Source organism: Boleophthalmus pectinirostris, unplaced genomic scaffold (genome assembly GCF_026225935.1).
Source record: "Boleophthalmus pectinirostris isolate CB_2022bp ecotype Guang Dong unplaced genomic scaffold, ASM2622593v1 HiC_scaffold_19, whole genome shotgun sequence".
Taxonomy (NCBI): domain Eukaryota; kingdom Metazoa; phylum Chordata; class Actinopteri; order Gobiiformes; family Gobiidae; genus Boleophthalmus; species Boleophthalmus pectinirostris.
This window is the reverse complement of record NW_026571140.1, coordinates 27,270,284-27,296,692: the sequence shown is the minus strand read 5'-3', so window position 1 is coordinate 27,296,692 and position 26,409 is coordinate 27,270,284. Positions and strand designations below refer to the sequence as shown.

The following is a 26,409-nucleotide window of genomic DNA, read 5'->3' as shown; positions in this document are numbered from 1 at the left end:
TGTTCCACAATATGGCATTACACTTGTTTATCTCTACAGAGACATCAGGTGACATGTCAGATCTGTGGAGAGATGAGTCCAGAATGCATGTTTTAGGTCAATAATTTAATAACAACCCATGTTATTAAATAGATGCAAGATGGAGTCGTTTAATGCCATACTGGGACATTCCAGACCAAACAATAACAACAGAAAACAGGAAAACATAAACAAATCTAATTAAATTACAAAAAAAATATAAACCAAAAAAGAAGAAAAGACACAAAATTCTATGTAATATACAATGCTACGTCTTATTTTTTTCACTCAATCTGAACAGCTTAAAAGTTTGGAAAAACTGTTAGCCTTTTGGTTTTTACTTCTGCATTGTCCCAGGATAGTAAAAAAAATAGAAATGCCGACAGCACATTTTATATTTGTGACAGAGGCTTCATTATGGCACCTATCTGGGATTTGCAGAAATGCCATGTAGCAACAACATTTCTTGGACTAATGACCGCGCACTTAACCTATTCCTCTGCCTCTCTATCGCCTCCGACCACATTTAAGTAAAGTCAAGTGACACGGCCAGGAACCCTCTCCCAAATGACATACCTTTATATTGTTTGCATTATTTAATCAACGATAGCTTTTCCATCGGCATGCGCGAATAATTTACTCCAATATCAACAAGGACTCCTAAATAATCACTCTGCCTACCTGACAGCTATTGTCCACGCCAGCGCAAAAAACTCATGTTAAAATGACAGCCCTGTAAATGGTTTTAATTATAGTCGACACAGATAACAGGCTGTGGAAACATCAACCTTTTCTTCAGCTATGCCCGAGATTCAAACATAACAGAATTCCCTGGAAAACGCGGCGGCTGCTGTTGTGGTGTGTATGTGCGGGCGTGCGTGTGGATACAATATTCATTTTGCTGCAGGAGGACAATCTATGCATAACAATGAGAGGCGCTAATGAAATCAGCCATCAACCTGCGATACATACATATTAAAGCAGGACCTCGGAGTGTCATTCGCTTAGTGCATCATTTGTTCCCACTGGTTTTTTTCCTCCGCGCTGCCACATGACCTTTGGAGCATGTGCCCCCTCCTCACTCACGTCTAAAAATAGGAAGTGTACCTGCAGCATTGTGGCGTGGTGCATACATGTGTGCGCCCTGACAGCACGCTTCATCACCATTGATCCGGGAGAATACAATGGACACACATACGCCCCGCATTCTTCTCTTTCTGTCATTTAAGCAACTCTCAATAAAATGGTTACGAGACGAACAAGTGTTGTATATGTCACACAGCTCGCCTTCTTAGAGATAAAATTATCAAGGACGATTGTTACAAACCGCGAAAAATGTCCAGCTAAATATTTGCAAGTTTGTTTGTTTTTTTGTCAATTGTATAAAATTACGTGAAGTGTTAACCAAAATAAATCATTCATTGTGTACTGATAAAGACCATATGATACATGGAGCTGAGAAAAATCAATTTGACAATTTAATGAAGCAAATCAATGACTCTCAAATATCATTATAGTATAGTGTTTTGATAACGTTACAGATTCTAAACCGAACACAATGGACACACATACGCCCTGCATTCTTCTTTTTTTGTCATTTAAGCAACTGTCAATAAAATGGTTACGAGGCAAACATGTGTTGTATATGTCACACAGCTCGCATTCTTGGAGATAAAATTATCAAGGACTATTGTTACAAATGCTGAAAAATGTCCATCTAAATATTTATAAGTTGTTTGTTTTTTCGTTTTAGTTTTTTTGTCAATTGTGATGTGTTTGCCAAAATAAATAATTCTTTATGATGCATAAAGCTGCGAAAAATCAGTTTAACAATTTAATGAAAATGAATAGCTATTCTTGTGGGTCAGTGACTGTCAAAAATTATTAATGTATAGTATTTTGATAAAGTTATAGAATCTAAACTGAATGCAATGGACACACATATGCCCAGTATTCAAGTGTCAGTACATGTGTTATGTCACACATCTCACATTCTTAGGGATGCATTTATCACAGAAAATTGTTACAAATGTTCTGTGTCTTGAATGTTGCATACATTTTGGTAATTTTTCAAAACATTTACGGATAAGGATTTTCATTTTTCAATTATGTGTGAACTGTATGAAATTAAGTGATGTTTTAACCAAAATAAATCATTCATAGTAATAATAATGTGTGAGAATAAGACCACATGATTAATTGTATACAAATCAATTACTATAAACTCATTATGGTAAAGTACTTTGATAATATTGTGGGATCTAAATCTGGGAAAAATTACAATTGTCCATACAGCTAACACTAATCAAGAACTCACATGATTCAGTTTTATCCATGTTCAACCCTCTGTAAACAATGGGGAAACTGGCAGAGGATTTCATGACATTTTCGGTAAGCTTGTGACAAATTACACTGAACTTATAGCCGGGCAACACACCAAAATAATCAAAAAGTGACATTTACATTTTATGTTCAACATAATCTAGGCATAAAGACAAAATGACCACTGTAATCAGAGGAGATTACAACAGTATTTACACAACACATAGGTATTTCATGCCAACTGCTTTCTCAGTCTAAATATACTTGCCAGATCGAATACAGTATACAGAAAAACTAGATGGCGACAAAATATTCAGATAATAGTTGCTTGATTCATTTCAGATACATAAAACTCCACAAGCTGTTACTATGTATTTTAGTTCTGTGTGACTTACTTTCATTTTTGACATACAAAAAACATATTGAGCTCTATTGAACTTGTACAATTTAAGTTGTAAAATGAAATGCTTTTTGTATTTTGTAAAATGTTATGACTAAGATAATGGTTTCTTGAGAACTGTTATTAAATGTTATGTAATCCTGTGAACTTAATTCGTTTAGCTACAATATGTTCACTGAGTTCATAAGAATAAAGAAATAGACAATAGTTAAGTTGTCAAGGAAAAAAACTTTGAACGATGATCCATAGACACTTGAGGATCATAAATGGTAACCACTGTCATAGCCTTGTAATGTCATCTCATCCCAGCTGCTGTGAGCCACGCACCACCCCCTCCTCTCTCCTCTCTCTCCTCTGCTCCCTCTCTCCTCCTCTCCACACACTCCACAGCCCTAGTCTCTCTGTCTTTTCTCTCCCCCTTTCGCCACCCCCCACGCGCTGCCAGGGAAATGGATCCCTCCACCTGACAGTGGCCATTTTGAGCCTTCTTCTTGCTCCTCTCCGGCTTCCTGGTAAACAATGGGAGCGGGATAATTGATCAAACAGCCAGGGAAGCCTCGGAGCAGGGGAAGGTCACCGCCCGCCAGCCCATCCTCACTAAAGAGGGAGCGGAGGGGGCGGGAAGATATATGTGTGTCAATATGTGGATTTGTCTCTGGGTGTGTGTACACGCATGTAATAGGACACGCCGCTGTTTGTTAGACCGGGATGGGATCAACTGCGGCTTTGGAGGAAGAGGTCAAAAGAGAAAGTTTCCCTTTTAAATGTATATCAATATTTACATACTCCACCAAAGGATCTCATATCTTTTCTGATAAACTCTCATATAGATAAGAGCAGGCCTGTCATGATAATTATTATATCGACTTATTGTTCAATATACGAAAGCTGGAACAATATATATTTTGAACTGAACATTTGTTTGAGTGTACAATAATGGGGAGATTTTAGCCATTTGTTTATAATATGATAAGATTTAAGAGGTAGAGAGTAGAATAAGTAACTTTTATGGCTAATTATTAGTTCATTCTGCAGTTCATTTGTTGTAGCTCAAGCCTTTAATGATACTTTATATTTAAAAACTGGTTTACAGGGATAATCCTGCTTGTGTCAGTGGCATAAAGTAGTTTCAATATTATCATTTATCGCTGCATATCTCTGTAGCCATATATCGTGCTTCCAAATTTGTTATCATGACAGGCCTAATCCCATGTTATTTCTAATAAACTTTTATGTAGATTAGAGATATTCATAAGAGCAGTTATAATAGCTATAAAGAATCATTTGAATGACATTAATAATCGCCATGACGATCTAACATAGTCTGAATGGTATAATTACTTATGATGATCTACAGTGAAAGTAGGGAGGAGGTCAAATACTTTTACTATACATCACCAGTGAAATGTGAGTACAATAAAAACACATTCAAACGAACAATCCACTTATTATTCTACTAAACCATGACAAGGTTTCAATCTATAGAATTGTAATTACTATAGCACTTTTGCATTCAGTGGCGATGATCGGGCCAATAGGGTGAGGGGTCTGGGGAATGCACAGTGTCAATGAGTGTCCTCTCCTAGACAATGGAGTATGTCTTTGTATATGGCCGATGTGTCATGTGAATTAAAAAAGGTAGAGAGACAAAAGTGGTGTGAGTGTGTGCGTGTGTGTGCGTGCGTGCCTGTGTGTGTGTGTACGAGAGGCGAGAGGAGGAGGAGAGGAGGGGGTCTCTGATGCTCTTGAGCTGCCATTTTTCTTCCCTGACAAAGACTCCATCTGCCACAGAGCCATTTGCTGCCTCCCGAGTCGGCAGAGCATTCGGCACGCCGCGTTCACCTTGATGTCACCTCTACACTGCTCACGGCCTGCTGACGCTGTACACACACACGCACACACACACACAGACACACACAGATACACACACACACAGAGGCCTGGAAAAAGCAGCACCGCATTTCCCAGACAGACCTGCACGAGCTCGTCAGCCTCAGACACTGCTCAGGTTGGGACTTTCCTTGTTCTAGCTCAGAGACAGTAAAGCGTATCCAGGATAGACAGAATAAGGCACCAAAAGATCACCAGCTTATGACAAAGTTTAAGTGTTCAATGTCTCACTAAGTTGATGGAAAGCGAGGCCTGTCGTCCAGGGGATGACTGACAAGAGTGAAAGCTCATTCACCTAGTCTTAACTCGGCAGCATTCTTGCTAGCGCTATTGTTTGTTTATGTTACTAATTATGCAATGCAACTCCTTTTACTAATTTTAGCACGTGTTGTTAACCAGATGTCATGCGAACACATTCCCATGAGTAGGCCATAGGTTACCATATGACCTATAAGCTGAGGAGCCACAGACGATAATAAGCAGAGAGAATTGAACGATATTTTAAAAAATCAATTGTCACGTCACACACAACCTCTGCATATATGACACCATGTTGTTTTGTTTGCTAATTGACAGCTAACAGCTAATTAGCATTTTGTTGATTTAGCTATTGCCATGGCAAATAACTGTAACCACAATATTTGCACTACACATATCCACAAATGCCAAACTTTAGCAGCGATGTGTAACTGGGGACTAGGCAGTCAGCGCCGCCCTGTGCTAGTTTATGAGTGACATCACACTTTATGGGTCCACTATCCTTGCAGTGTGTTTGGTATCCAGGCATTGGCCCCACCTCCCTCTCCTGCTTCGAGCCTGATATCACCGCGCAACCATCAACGCTCTGCTTTGTGGGAGTGTCTGTTGGGCCAGAACGACGCGACAGGGGCTGGGGGATTCACACGCCTCTGAAAGACAGCCAGAGGGAGTGAGGGAGAGAGAGAGGCAGAGAGGGAGCAAGGGAGAGAGCGAGAGATATGGAGGGGGTCGGTAACTGGAAATGAGAGATGGCATTTTAAAGAGGAAGCTGAATTTCACCTGCAATTACCGTAGCTCCGGGGCACATGGCTCGGTTAAGAGACATTTCATTCCAAAGCCGGTGCGTCTCGCTGCCGCACTGAGCCCTGAGAGGCGCATAAAGAAGAGGGGAGCGAGCAGGAAGAGTGGTGGAAAGTCTCCTCTGCCCAAGATGGCCCTCAGCAGATGCAGTGATGAAAGAGAGGAGGCAGCCAGGGATGTTGCTGGTAAATGAAACCCGGCAGAGAGAGCTATAGAGCCAAAGAGCAGGAGGACAGATAAAAGACACACGGGAGGGGAAAGGGTATCTCATTCACCAGGCCCCATCTCAGCCATCTGCACAGCAGAGCAGACAGCTGAAGCAGGCCTCCGAGAGCCACATGCACCACCAACAAAGGGCAAATCTGATCAACACGGCCACTCGCACACTCTTTAATCATTAATACAATTCTTTGTATTCCTCTTTCGATGAACTCCATTTGGAGTCGTAATGGTTTCCCCGAGGCTGCGTGTCCTGGTTACTTTCAGCAGGCAGACTGCTGTGTTTCATAGAGAAGTGTGACTGCACAAATACAGTAATGAGCTCTCATTGGGAGCGGGGGGCCTCCTGGCACCACTAATGGTGCTCTGGACTGCAGCTGTATCCAGGTTACAGCCAGGCTGGCCCACAGGCCCCAGGACACTGGGACAGAGGGGGACAGAGGGGGACAGTGGGGGACAGAGGGGGACCAAGAGGGACTGAGTACTCACACTGACCCAAGATAAGTAGTCAGGCTGGGAGCTCTAAGAAATAAGTCTCAAACTGTTACAGAGACAGAGCTGTGACTTCCACAAGGATGAAAGGAGCTGTAAAAGAATATGTCTACATCTGAAGAGTCAGTGTTCCTTCTACCATACCACTTTATACTTTTCTATTATTGGCACACAATAACTCACACAGTCAACCTGCTGACCTGCTGACCTTTAACCTGACGGAGGTTAACACTACACATATGTTCACACAACATACCTGTGTGATCAGCAATAACGTATTTTCTTTGTATGACAGAGGATCACTAAGTTACACAATTTTACAGCACAACAGGTCTAGCAGCTTTTAAAGACAAATAACCTATTGTTTAAACAAACCTAATTTAAAAAACTTCAAGGCTGCTGTACTGAACATACTAAGAAACCAGGAAGTGTGTCAGTTAATGTGAAATTATACAGCTAAATGTAATACCCCATTCAAAGCCCCGACAAAGAGGAGAGGTGCAGCGTGCTTTGGATAGCTGCATATATCCATACCTTCATACACAGATACACATGTGATACCAGGATGGATGAGTGGGTGCAGATTTGTTGTACACTTGCAGACATTACTCAGAGGCAGACAGTGAGCTGCAGATAATTTTTACACGTCTCTAGTGACAGTGGAAGGGGAAATTACACCTTATAGCCGGAGGCGAAAGAATTTGTGCGTCTTGCTGCTTGTCACAAAACCTGAATAGGGTTTCATCAATCCCAGCAACTACTATCATTTTTCAGCAGGTATTCATGAGGCCGCTTTGTTTCTCACAGTGTCTTTTTCCCAGTGCCCTTTAAACTGGCTCTGTGTTCGACTGGGGAAGTGTTGGAGATAACGCCTAAACATTTAGTACTTTGTACCTGCCTCCGAGCTATGATTGTTAAAAAGCACAGATTGGCCTGAGGATAGATTTAGCAAAGACATGCTCACACGTTACTGTGGGCTTACTCAGCTGTCTGTGCAGTCTACTTTCAACTATTTTACAGTTATGGGAATTTTTTTGAAAATTTCATTCTACCTAAAATGTGTGATTCACACAAAGAGGATCATATTTAGCTATATCACTGTAAAAAATATGGAGGAAAAAGGAATCAAATGAGCAAATACATCTTTAATTGTATTTTTTGTAGTTTTTATTTAAAATTTTGTAACAAACTGCTCATGTTATCTTATGTCAACACTAAGGCTGAGGATGTCATGTGGCCTTAGATCGTTCGACACAAATCTGTGGTTCACTTGGGTTCATTCATTCTACTGTATCCCAGTATAAGCCGTAAAAACAGTAACGTTTCAAAGTGGATAAAATACTCATAAATAACTGTTGAATTACTGATCTTTAAATGAGAAATTATGGACCAATTTTAGTATTATAGTATTTAGCATTATCTCTGTATTATCTCACTAAAGACTGCTTCCTGTTTTGAACAAATAAAACCGGTGAACTAAAAAGGAAGGGTAGTGGCACCAAACCAGCCGCACATCTCAAGCACAAACTCTTGTCTCTCGCCCCTGCCCCCTCTGTCTGCTGCAGCCCCTGCTCTGGTCCACGTGGTCCTAACTGCCATCAGACTTTGGCTTCACCCCCACTGTCCCTGCTAAAACTGCTCTTTTTACAGACCCTTGTCCCATGAATCACCGCTCGCACCCGGGGAGCCTGCGTCCACTCGGAGGCTGCTGGCTGCTCCATAATGCCACTGGTCACGAGGGTCATTGTGAATAGAGCCCAGACAAAACAGCAGCAAAGGATCCAACTGTGCGCGCTCCCATAGACCAGGGAGCAGAGAGGTTCTTCTGTGTGTTCGGTATAAGAGCGGCCAGTGGTGGAACAAACACTGCATAGTTTTGGGTGTCATAATGTAATGTAATTGTATTTGAGTGATTCATGAAGCATTAGGAGGAGACCTTTAGTACCCATACATCACAAGCCTTTTAGCCCCGCACAAACCCCATTGAAACATGAGCTCCTGGGACTTAGCCCTATCTAACACCTAGACCAGGGTTTGCTTTGAACAAGATCCACTCATCAGTCGCTGCTCCTGTCAGCTTCTAACAAATATCTATGTCAACATACAAACAGGACAAGGCAAAGTCCTGGTTTAGTCACTTTTGTACCGTCATTGTGTCTAAAGGTGCAGGAAACAGGTTATAAATATATCTCGCACTAAGCCACTAGTTACAACATGTTTCACTGGAAGAAAGGTGGCTATATTTCATTCAAGGAATCATTATACATTTCCTTGTATTTCTGACGCTTCAATATTCCAAGTCACCTGACACATAAACCAAACAATTTTAAAGGTACACTGTGTAACTTTTCTGGTGGAGTACTCGTCACCTGCTTATCTCCAGGAAGGTGTTATTTCTTTGTTAAACTATCCATCTTTCATTTACTCATTTACATGTGTTTTTTAAACTTGAAACATGCATTCTTGCTGTGAGTGGACTTGCCTTTCCATAGATCTGACCCTGTAACCTGGCCCTCCAAACAACGCAATAACATCTTCATGTAGAGGAACATATCACAAACCATCCACTAGAAAAGTTACACAGTGCACCTTTAAACTAGCAAAACCATCTCAAAACACAAACTTTGATATTTGAGAAGTCCATTTACCAGAATCTTTATTTTAATTAATTTAAGCTTAAAATTAGCACACTCACTGCTTACAACATCAATAAACTAAACCAACCAACAAAAGCTGTAATAATACCATTTACAGGCTTTAATATGGATATGATTTCTATTGTCAGTTTACATCTGTTTATAACTAAATTTGGCCCAATAAAGGGTGTTATGGCTAATTCATGTTGTTTTTAATTATAATTTTAATAGTCGTGTGGATGTGGCACTGGTCCAGTACATTTGTATGGTAGCCCACACACACACACACACAGCCTCTGTATGATACCAGCTGTTGCCCTGCAGAGCTGTGGGTTTATAGGGTCTATCTGCTGCGTTTATGACCAAACCACATCTCCCAAACTGTCTTCACTCGTTCCTCTGTGCGGCTGCCATAGTTTTCTCTTTGTCTTGGGCACCACTTCCTGTCCCGTGGCTCCTCCCTTGGCTCCTCGTGGCCCTCCTCTGAAAAACTCCCTCCTCCTGATTTGACTTTTGGAGACAGACGGTGCAATATGTGGCTAATGTGCAACCGAGAGACAGGGCAGTAATGGCAGCAGTGTGTGGTACAAGAGGGAGACAGAGGAAGTGGACAACTGAGTGTGCTTTATATTGACTACTGGATTCAATTATCATGTACCAAACTATGTGAATCTAACAATGAATATAAATGCACTTATTATTTTTACATCTTTTTATTGCTGTATTTTTTTCTGCTGTAGTGTTTCATTTAGTTTTTATCAAATGATCTTACATATTCAGTCGTACTTATTTTTCTTTGACATTATAGTTATGTTGTGTACTGTGCTTTTTTCAATTTTGTAGTTTTTATAGTGATTTACAAATAAAATTGGACTGGAAACTAATAGATGGATGACAGGTGAATGAATAGTTATTATTACTAGTAGGGAAAGGAACAAATCAAACTACTACTTACTGCTACTACTACTACAACTACTACTACTACTACTACTACTATTACTTTTGCTACTGCAACTACTACTACTACTACTACTACTATTACTTTTGCTACTGCAACTACTACTACTACTACTGCAACTACTACTACTACTACTACTACTGCTATTGGTACTGCTACTGCTACTACTACAACTACTACTGCTATTGCTACTGCTACTGCTGCTGCTGCTACTGCTACAACTACTACTGCTACTACTTCTACTTCTACTACTGCAACTACTACGATTACTACTCCTACCACTGCTACTGCTACTACTACTACTACGACTACTATGACTACTACTGCTACTACTGCAACTGCAACTACTACTACTGCTACTGCTACTGCTAGTACTCTGACTACTACTGCTACTACTGCAACTGCAACTACTACTGCTATCGCTACTGTTACTAATATTACTGCTACCGCAACTACTACGACTACTACTGCTACTGCAACTACTACCACTACTACCGCTACTGCTGCTGCTGCTGCTGCTACTACTAATACTACTACTACTACTACTACTACTGCTACTACTGCGACTACTACTACTACTGCTACTGCAACTACTACCACCACTACTGCTACTACTGCGACTACTACTACTACTGCTACTACTACTGCTACTGCAACTACTACCACTACTACTGCTACTGCTATTACACAAATGAACTGAGGTATCAAAGAAATAATTAATACAAATGAGGAAAGAGGGAGCATCATTAAATCCCCTGACGACATGTAGAATCTCTGAGCTCTAAACTTGCGGTCAGAGGTCAAATTAATCTATTAAATGAATTAAAGAATATATTTAACTTACATGGATTGAACAGAACTAATTTTAACCACCTACTACTACCACGACCTGACACTACCACTTCTGCTGCTACTACTACTATTATTACTTCTACTACAAATGAACAACTGAGAAATCAAATAACAAGAAATGCAACGTATTTGACAACATTAAAAATATCTGAGGCGCTAAACCTGTGATCAGAGCAGTACCACAACTACTACTACTACTACTACTACTACTACTACCGCTACTACTACTACTACTACCAGTACACTACTACGCAAATTAACAACTGATATATCAAACAACAGGACATGTGATGTTTTTGATCTGAAATAATTAATACAAATGAAGAGAGGGAGCATCATTAAATCCCCTGATGACATGAAGAATCTCTGAGCTCTAAACCTGTGGTCAGAGTGAGCAGGGGGAAGCAGGCAGTGAACAGATGAAAGCCAGACTGCTTGTCCGTCTTGCTAATGTGAATGTATGTGATGCGGATAGAAATGCCTCCCCACAGGAGCGGCACGTACCGCCACATAAAAAGCCCGAGCACCGCTGTGGGGCTGACGCAACACTATCTCTGTCTCACGTGTCTCTCCCCGCCTCGCCCGCCTGCTGCTGCTGACCTTCGAGATGTTTTCCTCTCTCCTTCCTCGCTCCCTTTATTCCTGTCTGTTTCCAACGCGCGCACACACACAGACACACACACACACGGACGCATACATGGCCACTCTGCAAGTCAGTATTTTGTCATTAAAAGGCATTGCATTTCAAGTTTGGATCAAGCAGATGGGGCTGCGTAAGCACAACTGCGGCTTCACACAGCAGCAGCACAGCACCTTGGCTTAAGTACAAATAGTCCACATGCCTTTGACTAAATACATGCACACAAACATGACGGGCCACACTAAGTACAGAGTGAGGGGATTTTAAATGCACCACGCACTTCAAAATCTGTTTTTACTTTCAATTAGGGTTGTCCAAAATTACAATACTAACCAATAATAAACTGTATCTCGTTACTAGACTACACTCAAGGAAGTATAATTAGGTAAGTATATCATGGCCCAGATATATTGTATTTCTCTACGACATTTATTTTTATTTTTACATATGCAGTTGTTAATTATGCCTTATTTAACACCAATCTCTTGCTATTTTTGTTACGTCTATTATATTATTAACAATTATACTTTTGCTCTTTGTTATTATTTCATATTGTGATGTCTGAGCTACTGTGTTCAAATAATTTCCCCTGAGGATCAACAAAGTTTGTCTAAGTCTAAGTCCAGCTGTTTCCATCTTTTTTGATAAATGTTATGCCATACTGTCTCAACATGTTCATTTAATTACACTCAAGAAAGCAAGTATACTATGAGCAGTCTTGATTTTAGTCTGAAGTAGAATGACCAAATGTTAAAGTTAACGAAACCTAATATAATTATGTCTTGAAAATTACATTGTGCTGTTTATGATCTAGAGGAGAAAGGAGACAACTACTAAATCAATGAAACTATTGTTCATTAAAAAGTGTGTTTGTGAGTGACCACAACTGGTATCACAATTTTTATTATAATTTTTGCATGTTGACAATAATACTTTTAGTAATAAGTGAGCCCAAAGGATTTTGCATTGTAAGACTTTGGCTGGCTCGTCATGGATACAGTGCAGTGAGAGGTAGAACAGACTTGTAAGTGCTACTGTTAATTACTGCTACTGTAATTAGTAGTTAAACGGTCATGCCTTATCAACAAGCTTAAACAGCAGAAATAGTGGACCATGGGATCTTCAGCAAGCTTCATTGACTGCCATTGACTAATTTGTAATTTGTTTTCTGCAAGTAAAACATTTGATTAGATTTCTAATTCTCAGACGACTAACAGGCCAATAAATGAGGACTGACGCTGGGATTGGTAACACACTTTAGTCCCACAAGTAAAGACGCATATAGCACTTCCCCAGGCAATGCTTTGCAGTTGGTTTGACTCTGTGTAGTCATGTAACTGAAAAGCAAATAGTTTCACAGTTAGAGGGACTAGTGTTGTCGTGAGACTAAAATTTCATACTTAAGGAACAGACTTGATACTTAATACTGATTCCAAAACCATGATGTTAATAAAAATACTTTATTTAGACTGTAGAATGTCAGTTTCAACATTAAATCGTAGTACTTTCTTTTATATTACCATATGTCTTTATATCTGTGTAATCCCTCAGTAGTCCAGGTATGTTCCATAGTGGTCCCTGGGCGTATACTAGTCTATGTGCTCTTATACTTGTTCTGATACCGCTCAAGATCATTCTAAAGCTATTCAGAAAAGGATAATTTCTGTCCTGTCAATATGACTTTTTAGAATCAATACTTGATTAAATGAGTATCTAGTTTTGATACTAGTTTTAGTATAGATTAGTATCTGATTTTTGATACTTTTAACCATAGAACACAACTAAATTGATTTTATTGTCTCTATTTGTACCAATACTTTTTCTGTTTTTACACAATTACTGACAGTATATCAAAACATCCCTTAATTTTCTTTCATTTGCACTGCCCAACAAAGTACATTCTTCTAGTATATGAACTGCTTTAAATACAACTTTTAGACTGAGTAAGTTAAGTTGATCTTCCATAAACAGCCAGATAAAAAACACATACTTTTTACTGTTTTCAGGTATAGCTTAAATTAATATAACTTTTTTACATTGTCCAATTCAACTTGTATGCAGTACTGTAGCATAGACCCGGTCACAGTGGGTATCACACAGTAGTCTTGCTTACATGTTTGCTTGTAGTCCTACAGAGCGGGCTGTAACCTGAGTGAGGCAGGATTTGTGGATGGCTGCTTCGTGTGGGCACTGTTGTGTGTCCTGGAGGTTACCCAACGCTGAAAAACACAAGGCTAAACAGACCCATCCTCCCCTCTCCCTTGTCCCTGCTCATTTCCTAATCATCCTCTCTCACCAAAGGCTCATAACATTTGGGATAAAAAAAAAAAAAAACATAACATTGTCCAATCCCTACAGTATAAAGGTCAGATTTCTATGGTGGAATTTGCAGATTGCAGACTTCTTGACCTGGTTTATGATTACTAATATTTCTGTAATTACTATCTATCTACAGAAACTGGCACAAAGTTCAACGTCTTCTCTGTCAGTATAAATAAACAAACAGGAAATCCTTTTTGAGCATTTTTAAGAAAGTGATGCCATTATTCAAGCTTGAGGATGTGATTGTGGTCAGCTGAAAGGACTTTAAGACATAAGATTAATATGGGAAGGCTGTGGAACAAATCCGTAATGATATTTTCAGCATTTTTGGATGATACGTTAAGGTTTTCTTTCAAAAACAGTGAGTTATTCTGGATTTGACTGGCACTTCATGTTTATGTATCTATTTTTTGTGTAGTTCTGTATAAGTATTGAGTGTAGAGAGAGGGTTTTTGTTTAGTTTTTTGTATATTTTTGTTTATTCTAAACCAAATTTGAAAAAATTAAATACAAAATAAAAAACTGTGAGTTATATAGACCTCTGCCCTTCATCTGAAACCATGACGTCATCAAATTCTAAAACGTGAACACCACCTACAAGTATAATCGGCAGTAACATCTCACAGAGTTCAGTGAGTTCATAAAAACGGTGAGCGTAATACAGTCCTGTCTCCCATTAAGCACGTCTTTCATTTTCTCTTACACTCAACATTTGCATATTCCTTTGGGTGTTCCGCAGCCCTCTCCTCTATTTTTTCCTCCTTCTCTTGTCTTCCAAGCAACAAATGTCAGCTAATTACACCATCGCTGTTTGGATGAGCTCCACCGTTTCCTCGTGCTCTGCTGGGTTTGTTCTCTGTAGGCTATGGAGGAGTCAGGCAGTTAGCGTGAGGTGCGGGGGCTGCGCTACAAGACTCAAACACACGCCCTCCGGAATTGATTACCCCGCGAGAGGACGACTCATCAATACTTATCACAAATGATGCGAGAGGCACCCTGACGCAAGATGGCCACCGTGGTAACCGCAAGCTATCACCTGGCGACCATTTCATATGCCTGCTTCGTGAATAATCTTCATAACATTAGGCCTGTCACGATAAAAATGTGATATAAGTAAATATAGAGAGAAATGACAATATTTAAGCCAAACATAAAGCAGAATTATCCACAAAAACTGTTCTAAATGTACAACTGTTATTGTGTTATTGTTAAAAAACACGAGCTGCAATAAATTATAATGCAACACTTATTTACAGTAATTAGATTGTATAGATTTCGTTCATAACCTTATACAGCTCAAATTTGATCATACTGCTAAAGTAATTAAGAAAAAAATACCACTAACACAAATCAAAATGCAGAAAAATGTGTTCCATCTAGCATTTATTGAACCTTGACAAGTCCAATATAGTAATTATCTTGACAGGCCTAAATAAGTAATATAAATAATAACTAATATTAATGTAAACAAAACAACTGTGTTACAAATAAAGGGAGAGGAAGTTAAACAGGCCATAATGCACACGCATGTTTTCAAATATTTGCTCTGACTTGGTTGATTGATTGTCAGTTTCCAAAACTCAACTGTAGAGTCATGTATATCAATGTAGAGCTTAGAGTTACAGAACAAATAGCCTTAATTAGCATTTAAACTAATGCATCCTTTGTGTTAAACTGGATTACAGATTCTTTCTTTCATTCATTCCGAAGCAGGTGGGCCACAATCAATAAAAATTAACTTAAACTGCAGAATCAACCATTCGTTTTAGGGATGTGGCGATCCAGTTTTTTCAGTTCCAATACTGATTCTGATACTATAACTTTAAGTAATTAACAAACTAAAATAAGACAAAACTAGCTGTTACTGTTCCGTCAAGTAACTACAGATTTGTATGAAAAAACAGTTCACTTTGCATTGGTACCAAGCAAGGGAAACTACAAGCAGAAGTTCTTTGGGGTTTTAATTTAAAAGTGCACTATGTAACTTTTCTGGTGGAGGGTCTGTTACCTAAGTATGTACATGGAGACACCATTGCTTTACCAGGCCACGTTACAGGTCAGATCCGTAGTGGAGAGGCCAGTGCGCTCACAGTAAGAATACAAGTTTTCCACAGAATTTTGTAGAAGTGAAAAACAGTGGAACATTTTGGACCAAGCAATAAACCCCAACCAGAAAAGTTAGATGCAACTAACATCTTTAAGTATGAGTATGTAGATAGTGGTTAACTGCAACTTTTAACTAAATTTCTACAGGAAACTGATAAGAAGCGCATCTAGCCAAACCAAATACCTGGATCGAATACCTCCTTATCCGGTGAAAAACATTCTTACAAAAGGATGCTATTTGAGCTCAGTAGCAGCACAAGGGCAGCGTGTCAGCGAGTAGAGAAAAGTGCAAGTCATTGACGCCGTGCACAACAACAAACTGCCACCACGGCGTGCTTCAAGTGAAACCTTGAGGACGAAGAGCGCTCTCACAGTGAGACTGAGCCCGAGCAGCCAAACACAGGGCCGCATAGGAGAGAGGGGGATTAAAGAACCAAATATCATGGACAAGACACCAGCACGGACACTAGGAGAGGAAGCACTGCAGGCGACTCTGAACACACATTTACATTTGGGAAAGTAACACAGGGCTAAAGGTTGAGGTAAGAGGAGGGCTCTAGCTAGGCCTGAGACGTTAACAAGTTTTGCAGCACGATATATTGCTACAGAGGATTATTGCAATAATCAATCAAAAATCAATCAAGCTTTATTTATAGAGCTCATTACAACACTCAAGTGACCAAAGTGCTTCCCATTAAAATCAACACAATATAAAAACATTCACATTAAATTCAGTACAATAAACAATAATATTGAAACTACTGATGCAATAATAAACAAAATAATAATCGCAGTAAACCATTTTTCATTGAAATAAAGTCTCATTAGTCTCACAACCAAATAACAGAATGAACCAATAATTAGCCATAAAAGTTACTTACTCAAACTTCTAAAATCCTATTGTATTACAACAATAAAAAAATTATCCCCACTACTGCAAAGAAATAAACGGAGGCCCTCAAAATATATAATTCCAGCTATTATTCTTCATGTAGTCATCATAAGAAATGCTTGATCGACTGAGGATAAGCCCTGTCACGAAATTAATCAACTGAAAGGAAAGACACATTGATCTGGGAAAATATATCAAACTATCAAGTAACTCTAAGATCACAGGAGTTCATACAGTTACAAATATTTTTATAGAAACTAGTAGAAAACCTGTATGTAAAAGGGCAAAATTATAAATTCCTTTCTGCTGTGGTCCATATAATTCCTCATAATCTTAATAAATTAATAAGTGAACTAATGCATTTGTAGACTAAGGCTCCACTGACCGATTAATCAGACTATATCAACCGATTAATCGACTGAACGGCAAAAGGCCTACTGCCCTACTTAGGTGTCCACGGTTCACACAAATATTCTGATTAAAATTGGAAGAAATGTAATTAATTGCCTGATTCACTGAATGAAGCTCGAATTTGTAATGTAATCATAACAACTGCTTTTCAAGGGGCTCTTGTTAAATTTAATTGGGGAGAGAGAAAAAGCACACACATACACACATGCTCTATCACTGAACGAATGGAAATCAAATTAGGCCTGAAACCGGAGGAGTCTGCAAGTTTGTTCTTAGCAGTGTCATATTCAGTGTTCAATGGTGTCACAATAACTCATAAGATAGTATACTTATAAGATTTGAATGTACTCACTGTTCGAGATGTCTTCAGCTCTTTGACATCACTGCAGTAACACCTGGAGAAAACACAGAAGAAGAAGAAGGGATTCAAAAAGATAATACAGCTGCAGGGCTTAAGATGTTTAGGCGATTAATCAGTTGATGTTCTCCAAGTCTGCGTACACAAAAGCAGAACTAAACAAGGACTAATACAGGACTGAAAAAGGACTAGAACTAAACTTGGACTAGAACAGGACTAAACAAGGACTAGACCTAAACCCGGACTAGAACATGGCTAAACAAGAACTAGAACAGGGCTCAATAAGGACTAGAACAGGACTAAACAAGGACTAGACCCAGACTAGAACGGGACTAAACCCAAATTAGAACAGAAATAGAACAGGACTAGAACAGCACTAAACCTGGACTAGAACAGGACTAAACAAGGACTAGATCCAGAATAGAACAGAACTAAACAAGGAGTCGACCCGGACTAGAACAGGACTAAATCTGGACTAGAACAGGACTAAACCCGGATTAGAACAGAACCAGAACAGGACTAAACAAGGACTAGAACAGAACTAAACAAGGAGTAGACCCGGATAAGAACAGAACTAAATCTGAACTAGAACAGGACTAAACTCGGATTAGAACAGAACCAGAACAGGACTAAACAAGGACTAGAACAGAACTAAACCCGGATTAGAACAGGACTAAAAAGGGACTACAACAGGACTAGAACAGGACCAAACCCGGACCAGAAGAGGACTAAACAAGGACTAGAACAAGACTAGAACAGGAGCAAACCCAGACTAGAACAGGGCTAAACAATCACTAGAACAGGAAGACCAAACAAAGTCTACATAAGGACCAAAGAGCAACAAGTATTAGCCAGTTAAAACATGTTATTTAGATTACAAGGAGAAGGCATGGAGTGAGCTAGCTGAAGATTTGGGAGTAAATCATAAGTTTAATCATAAGTCAAATCATAAGTTTAGTAATTTGCCTTTTCAGATGCTGTTTCTTAGGACTTTTCTGTATTCTTTTTTGTAAATCCTGTGTCTTGCGTGTGCCAGATAATGGAGATCGTTAAAACGTTTAAGAGTTCATGTTTTTAGTCTACCAAGAATTTCTTAAGTTGAAAGATCTGTACACGATTACTGTGTGTTTGATGAAAATGTGCCTTGCCCCAGTCCCCAAGAGTATAAGCAGCTCTTGAGGTCAAAATAAGTCCATGGTGTACTTTTCTTATGAGAGAATCAGGAAGTGCACAGTTAGCATGCTAGCTGTGGTCATCACTGTGAATAATCAGGATGCTCAGAATGCATAAAGTAAATTAAAAATAACTTTGAACCACTGCAAACCATTTTAAATGAACTGGTGGTCTGTTTTCCACATTTTTTAGACAGCAAATCAGGTACAGTGGCTTGCCTACAGCCCTAAAAACACAACTGCATACGTTTGGCTTTGATTTAAGGGATTCATTTTATGTGATTGTGAAGACGGAGGATGTTTTTCCCCTTCTCTCCTCAGATGTAACTTTAAAAGATAGCGCTGGGCTTAAGCATTTGTGGTGCAGACACATCAAACAGCAGTGTACAGTGACGTCTGAGGAGCAGCTGTGGCTACACTGGCTCACACAGACAACCTCTTTCTCCCTGAGCCTCTTGTTGCAAAACCTGTTTGTGAGAAATGGATCTAGACACTGGAGCTTTGAGTGTGAGGAGATTTGCCCCAAACACAAGACAGTTCTTGTAGAGAACCCAGCCTCGACGCTGTTCTCACGCCCAGCGCTTAGGCATTGTCTCACAGGCCCTCTTCAAATGAAAACACAAACCGCCACTCGCCTGTTTATTATGCCGCTAAAGCAAACACGTATTACCACTTTTACATATTCTAATTACCAATGATACATAATGATTAAGTTGTACACAAAGCTACAGACGTGACAACCTGTGGCAGCATGTTCAGACAAAAGAGCTTGCTCAAATTTCCACTCTGCTCTAAAAGTAAGTGAAGCATCTACTCTACAAGACATCATTGAAATTGTTGCTTTGGAGGCTACATAATGTTGAATACTGTCTATAAAAATTTTTAAGTTTAAAGTTCAAAAATGTAATTAAATAGAAACTGGCAGTGTTATGTTGACAGCTCAAAGAAACAAGGGTATAGGAGGACTTTTTCCCATTCAAAAGATATAATATTTTGTTTTACATTGCTAATCACGATGGCAACAGTCCCAATTTTTCATCATTCTGACACCCATGGATAAAGCGATGTGTCTGCTCTTTGGTGGGTAATTTTACAGTCCATTCACATTTGTGCGGCACTTGAACCTCAACCAAGACATTTGCAAACCAATTTTAGATGATTCTGGATTGATTAGACCACATATCATCTGATTATCATCTAAAATATCAACATTTTTGTCACTATGGTCCTCCCCTCCCTTCCTCTCTGAGACTTACAGCAGAGGCAGGGGCTGTTGCGGGCTCACAAACAGTGCTACACCGTGTGTGGGTGGCTATCTAACAAGGTTCTGTTGACAGTAAACACATCCATCTGGTCAACGGCAACAGAATCCAGTCTGGTGGATGCTCCATCAGCACGGAGCACCCATGTTCCAGGAGCTGGGCGCGACACAAGGCAATTTTTACAGAGCCCCACGCCTCGTTCTAAACCACGAGCGGATTTAGTGTGTCTTTAAACTTTGACAAAACTGCACTTGTTGCTCATAACAACTTGAGGATTTGCAGCTCCATCACAGTGCTACAAATGTGTTGCTAGTAGTGGATTTTAGTTTTACAGACTCAACAGAAGAGTAAAGCAGTTGTGACCTGTAGTGGTAGGGTTGTCAAAAGTATCGGGAATCACTATACTACTAATCGATACTAATGCTAGTATCGAAACTAGATACTCATTTGTACCAGTATCAGTATCAGTACAGCAAATAATCACATTAAAAGGACAAAATTTGAGCTTTCCTGAACAGTTTTAGTATACATTTTAGCTTTATCAGCACGGATATAAGACCACATGGAAACAAAGAATTTAAAAGTCGTTTCTGGTATTGAGTACTGAGTCAATTGCTTAGTATCGAAATTGAGTTTGAAATTTTAGGGGGTGCAGGGGGGCGGCAAATGTAGTGTAGGTTCAAATGGGTTTAAGCTGTAACAACTCAGTGAACCCACTCTCTCAGATTAATATTTCTACTTCAAATATTTCCTAAACAAAATTAAGCAAACATGAATAAATATTGAAATAATGAAATCATACAGTATCTCAGGTTATCATATCTTCATATCAACTTTCCTTATCTGAGTAAACAGATAAAACAGTCCAATAATAAAGTAGTGAAAGAAATATTTGGCAATTTTGAAGACATGAAACAAAAATTTATATTTGGTATTCGCAATAGCAACACACTAGAGCAAGCAAAAAGACACTTATGGAGAGAGATTTGAGGCTGAACAGTTCAAATTTCAGCCCCGTCCTTGAGGCCATTTTATATATAGTCCATATCTGAAAACTGATAAGAAACCATTATAACAGCTTGTTTTGCGATTTCCTTTTGATCGCGCACTTTTGAGATTTAATGCAAGATTTCCCTTCAACATTGCAGTTTGTAAATCCTTATTGCAGCTTCCTGATGACTGTGGTCAACTATTACTTAAATATTTCTGTTTTCACTTTAGCGGCCCATTTCTGCCCCGGGGCTCCGTGTTTGAGTCAGATAAATTCATTATTCATTTTGCAGCCCGGCTTAAGTATCTTTAAATGTCACTAGTCGAAATTGTGAAGGAAAGAGACAATGCTTTATTGCTTCTCGTGATCCTGTCTGGGTGCCCTGCAGACATGTTTGAATCTACAGCACATCGCATCTGTCATTACAGCCTTTTCTATCTGACTCTGAGCACGAATCACACTGTTGTCGATAATTATGAGAGGCCTGATCGATGTGTAATGGTGGAAATACACAGACACAAACACTTTGGTAACTCCTATGAGTGCTAATGATAACACAGAGCCTGGATTCATCTGCAGCTTTTTCATAAAGGCCTATTAGAGCATGATTAAAGGATCTGTGCACATAGGGCCTCAGCACAGAAATGAGGCAGGTGAATTACACCGGATAAGAAAGCTACGCTGTCTGCCATCATTTTCCTCTGCACAATCAGCCTGTTAGTCTATTAACCCTGTATTACTTTAAGATCCTTCTGGGCAGGGATTTAAATATTCATATTTACTTCTGATTTCCACAGTGTGTAATGTACCAAAATACATTTATAGCACTGTTTGGAAGTGGGCCACAAATGTTAATATTTCGATATTTTTGAGGGAAGGCATGATAACAGTATTCAGACAATATCAAAGTTTGTAATGTAACTGCTCAATGTGCTTAAAGTGCTACTTGGGAATAAATAATAGCCTATAAAAGTGTTAAAGTTTAAGTATTTCAGACAAAGGAATCAAAAATTTCACTCAATATTTAAATTCTGCCTTTCTTGAAAACCGCATTCACAATATTATCTATATTTCGATCATCTGCCCACGTCTAACACAGTTTCAGACATTTATTGCTTCATTACTTACTTCATTACTTATTACTTACTGTGACCCTATATGACATTTGTTTTACAGAATCCACTGACTAGCAACAGTAACATTAAATCTTGTGTGTACAAAGATGTAAACTGGGGTGTACGTCATTATATCCATCATTAGCTATTTCATTATTCTCTCCTGAAGCTGCAGCACAAACAGAGGAACAGAAACAGTGGCTGGGTTATAATTAGCCTACCTGCATTAGCCCGAGGCATGCTCACACATGGACAGACTGGGCCTGTGTCTGCTGCCTCAAGAGCCTTGTTCAATCTCCCTGCACCTCCTCCAGACAAACCCTTTTAGTGATAGAATTAATCAACAACATCTGCGTAACAAACATATTTTAGGTTTCCGTTTCTATGACCACAACATTTCAAAGTAAATTTAGGCTACATGACTCATTAGCCAGTCTGTGTCGAGCAGAATTCACAAACTAGGAATGCAAAGTTAATGCAACAGAAAAAGCTGCTCAAACAAGTACAACAGTGTGTGTGGTTAGACTTAGATAAGAAGAAGAGTGTTACTTAAAGTTAAAGAGGCACTATCATGTAACTTTTCTAGAGAAACGCCTGTCACCTGCTTGTTTCCATAGAGAAAAATGCTATTACTTACTATTCTATTACAATACTATTACTAACTTCATTAAGTTACAGGTGTTTTTGTAGCTACAAATAAGCATGCATTCTTACTGTCGGTGAGCTTGTATAATGTCATAACACTGGAACATTTCAGGAAAAGCAATAGCATCCTTGATACGGTAGGATTGATTATAGTCAACAAGTTTAAAATAGTCACCTTACTTTTCCTGTAAGCTTACACATATTTGAGAAACTGTTGAGAAACACTATTGTCTACCTAGTGAACACCTACATTGTCTAAAACCCTTTGCTTGTGAATTTTTGATGGCTTGTTAGCAGAGGTTGCGTTGTGTTTGCCTGCGTTGTCATGTAGCGCTGGAGTTGTGCGCTGTGGGAGTGGAGTCAGAGTCTGAGTTTTGGCCGCAGACATTTTCCTGAAGCCCCTGAACAAAACAGGCAAGTCTTGACAGTCCGTCCGCCACACAGTCGTCGCACAATCAGTTGCAGGAAACCAATCCCTAAATAGCAGTGATTCATCTCTTCATCACACACACAAAGCAGGCGCACACAGCACAAAGACACTCTCTCTCTCTCCCTCTCTGTCCCAGCCCATATCGGCCTCAGCCCCTTCCCCCCGTGTGGTCTCTCCAGCGGCTTAAAATAAGTGCTTCTTCCAGCTTTCTTTTGCCCCGTGATTTACTGGCAGTGTTTAACTCCGGGGCAGCATCTTTTATTGTTACATGATCTGGGTCTAAAAGCTGACAAAATGGATTCTGTTGCTCAGGTACATTTGTATTTAAAGGTGCGATGTGTATGTAACTTTTCTGGTGGAGCATCCACTATCTGCGCGTCTCCATGGAGATGTTATGGCTTTGCCTGCAATGCTCCTCATTTTGCCATTAAACTTATCTTTTATATAATTTATTTTTTATTACAAGTTCTCATTCAAAGATATTCTAACACTATAGAGTGACAAATGTATTTACCAGAAGTACCAGCATATTGAGTTGTTCCACAGCTTTTTTACTTTACTTCTTTAGTATCTCAGTGGATGCTTAATAAACATGGCAGTTTTTGCTAATAAGAAAAACATACATTCTTACTCCCTCTCCACAGATATGACCTATAACTTGCTTTAGTGGCATCACCTGCTTGTCTCCACAGAGAGAGAAGTGAAGTGTGCTTTTTGTATGCAAAGCATCTTTGAGTGTCCAAAAGTGGTTCAAGTTTGATTAACGATGGAACATTCTAGGCAAAGCAATACCATCTCCGCGGTGACAGGGAGGTTACGTAGTGCACCTTTACAATATCCACTATACTGTCAAGACAATGAAAGGCAGCTGGCGAGGGGAGTGAGAGGAGCTTGACTAAGAGCCATCTCTGAGGTCCCAGCTCGCCAGTGCTGTGTGCGTGTTTGTCATTGCACTAAATGGTTTCTTCCTTTGCCTTGATGGAGCAAGTGGCATCTCCAGGGACCTCACACACCGAGGAAAAGCTCCGAGACTGCACAACATTAGAGCCATCCATTTACGAGTGCTAGAATATACAGTATAGTTTATATATGTGCGCGAGGGCCATGATTGTGCGCATCTCTCTTTTTGTGTGACCATGAAAACTTCTGCTCTTAATGGCACCGAGCCCATTGCTGCATTAGCCATTCCACTTCCTTTTTTGCTGTCCTCTGCAGGATAAACCTCATTCATTTGGAGCTCGGAAATGCGGCCAACCTGGACTGGTCTGGTCTGGATACAACAGAGGGAGTGCTGTCAAAGAGGCTGCTTTTTAACTTGACTAAAAACTAAAAGTGGAAAGATATTTTTTTGCAAGTTTAGCAGGATGGTGCAATGTGTCTGTCATCGCTTGCGGATTAGAGCATTACAATGAAAGTTAGACCATCTATTCACAACTACACAATTATTTTCAACACAAAATTTGTGCTAAACTAGTCTCAAAACATGCCAAGATGCTGATATGTGGTAAGGAAAATAAATATTACAATAGCTTTTCAAAACAAAATAACAATAGATTAGTGAGATTGACAATGCAAGAAGATTGAAGCGTTCCATTGTTATTCTACTGTTTTGCTGAAGAAATGACTAATGTTGACTATGTAATACAATTTTGTTCTCGATTTATATAGTGTTTTTCCACCACGAACCACAACACATCATACACCAGTTTGCAGACAATGGAGGCAAGCGTAGTTAAGTGTCTTGCACGTGGAAACAACAGCAGAATGCACATCAACCTTTGCTCAAGTAAACCAACTGAAGTAGAACCCAGATTTAAGCAACAAAATCCATAACTTGTCTATTGTGAATATAGGAGAAACCAGTTAAAAACAAACTGAGAGAACTTAACTAACATATCACAGATTTTAGCTCACCACAGCCTCATTTCAACTTAACAGCAGGTGCAGGAGAACTGTGTCACTATTTAAGATTCACAGTTGTTGCTGATGTCATTATTTACCACCACTTTTCCATCACTTTGATTTATGTTAAATGTTACAGCATCATTCTTTATGTTAACTTTTACTATCCTTCCATCCCACCAGCAGCCCATGTCCTTCAGCTCCACGGCTGCTCTTAAATCTCTAATCTGTGCGCCTTGTTTCAGATTGCAGAAACAATGCTGGTGTCAAACAGACAATGATATGAGCACAGGATGTGAGGCCATCTTGTGCGCGGGATAATCAGCGGCGCAGCGGGCCTGGACAGGAGCAGGAGTGGATTGCGGCAGCCTTGATGATCCATAAAGACGACGTGTGAAGGTCAGAAGAGCCGTGACAAACACAGCTGTCACGTCTCTCCTCCCTGCACCGCTTGCCTAACGGCCTCCAAAACACGCTCACAAAACACCAACAACTGGGGCCACTGGGGCCAAGGCTGAACACTGGACTGGACTGGGACCTCTGCATCACAACATGGGCTCAAGAGGGTCCCGTGATGGTGACCAAACATGGAAACTACATCTATTGCCTGGTTTCAGATGGAATCATAACATTCAATAAGTCAATATTATTTCGTACAGATACTGTATATGTATTTGTTGTAATACAGTGAGTTTCAACATTCCTTTTGTTCCCTGTGGGATTAATAGTCAATATATTTTAGATATACTAGTTGCTTTTTTATGAAATTGCATCACTATTCAATGTACACAAAGTGTCATAACAAATGAGCATCGTAAACCAGAGATACTATTTGAGTTCAAGTTCACTCCAAACTATTGTGTGATAAATGTTTTTGTACAGATCCAACAGTTCATGTGGTAAACCCACTGCTCTCTTGTTTACATTTTATAATCTTTTGGGTAATGATTTAATGATTTCTATGGACATTAACAACAACCTCCTCCCCAAATGTTATAATAAAAAAATGTATGAAGCAGATCTATGTTGTATTACAGCTGTGCGGCTCAATCCACAGAGAAAGCCAAAAGCAGACTCCAGGTTTATCCACTTCCCAAAAACATTTCACTATTGAGCTTCAAATTTGCTTTATACAGAAAGAAAGCACATCAGTGCCGTGCCTTTGTAGAGCGCAGTGGCTGAACGTCCAAACTCTATGTATCCATTTGAATGAGGGAATGAAACGCCACAGTGTGCAGCCCAGATGTGAATCCACTTTGATTTCTTTCTGTGTGTGGAGCTTCTATTAAATGGATCTGCTGTCTCCTTGATCAAGGG

General features: G+C 39.5%; 1 protein-coding gene across 19 annotated transcripts in view; it reads right to left on the bottom strand.

Moving 5' to 3' along the window:
• baz2ba (bromodomain adjacent to zinc finger domain, 2Ba) overlaps positions 1-26,409 on the bottom strand; it is a 100,937-nt gene that overhangs the window by 64,153 nt on the left and 10,375 nt on the right. For all 19 annotated transcript variants that reach the window (XM_055154426.1, XM_055154425.1, XM_055154430.1 and 16 more), the window contains one exon: positions 17,570-17,612. The gene's annotated coding sequence lies outside the window, so the exon portion shown is untranslated. The remainder of the gene's footprint in view (positions 1-17,569; positions 17,613-26,409) is intronic.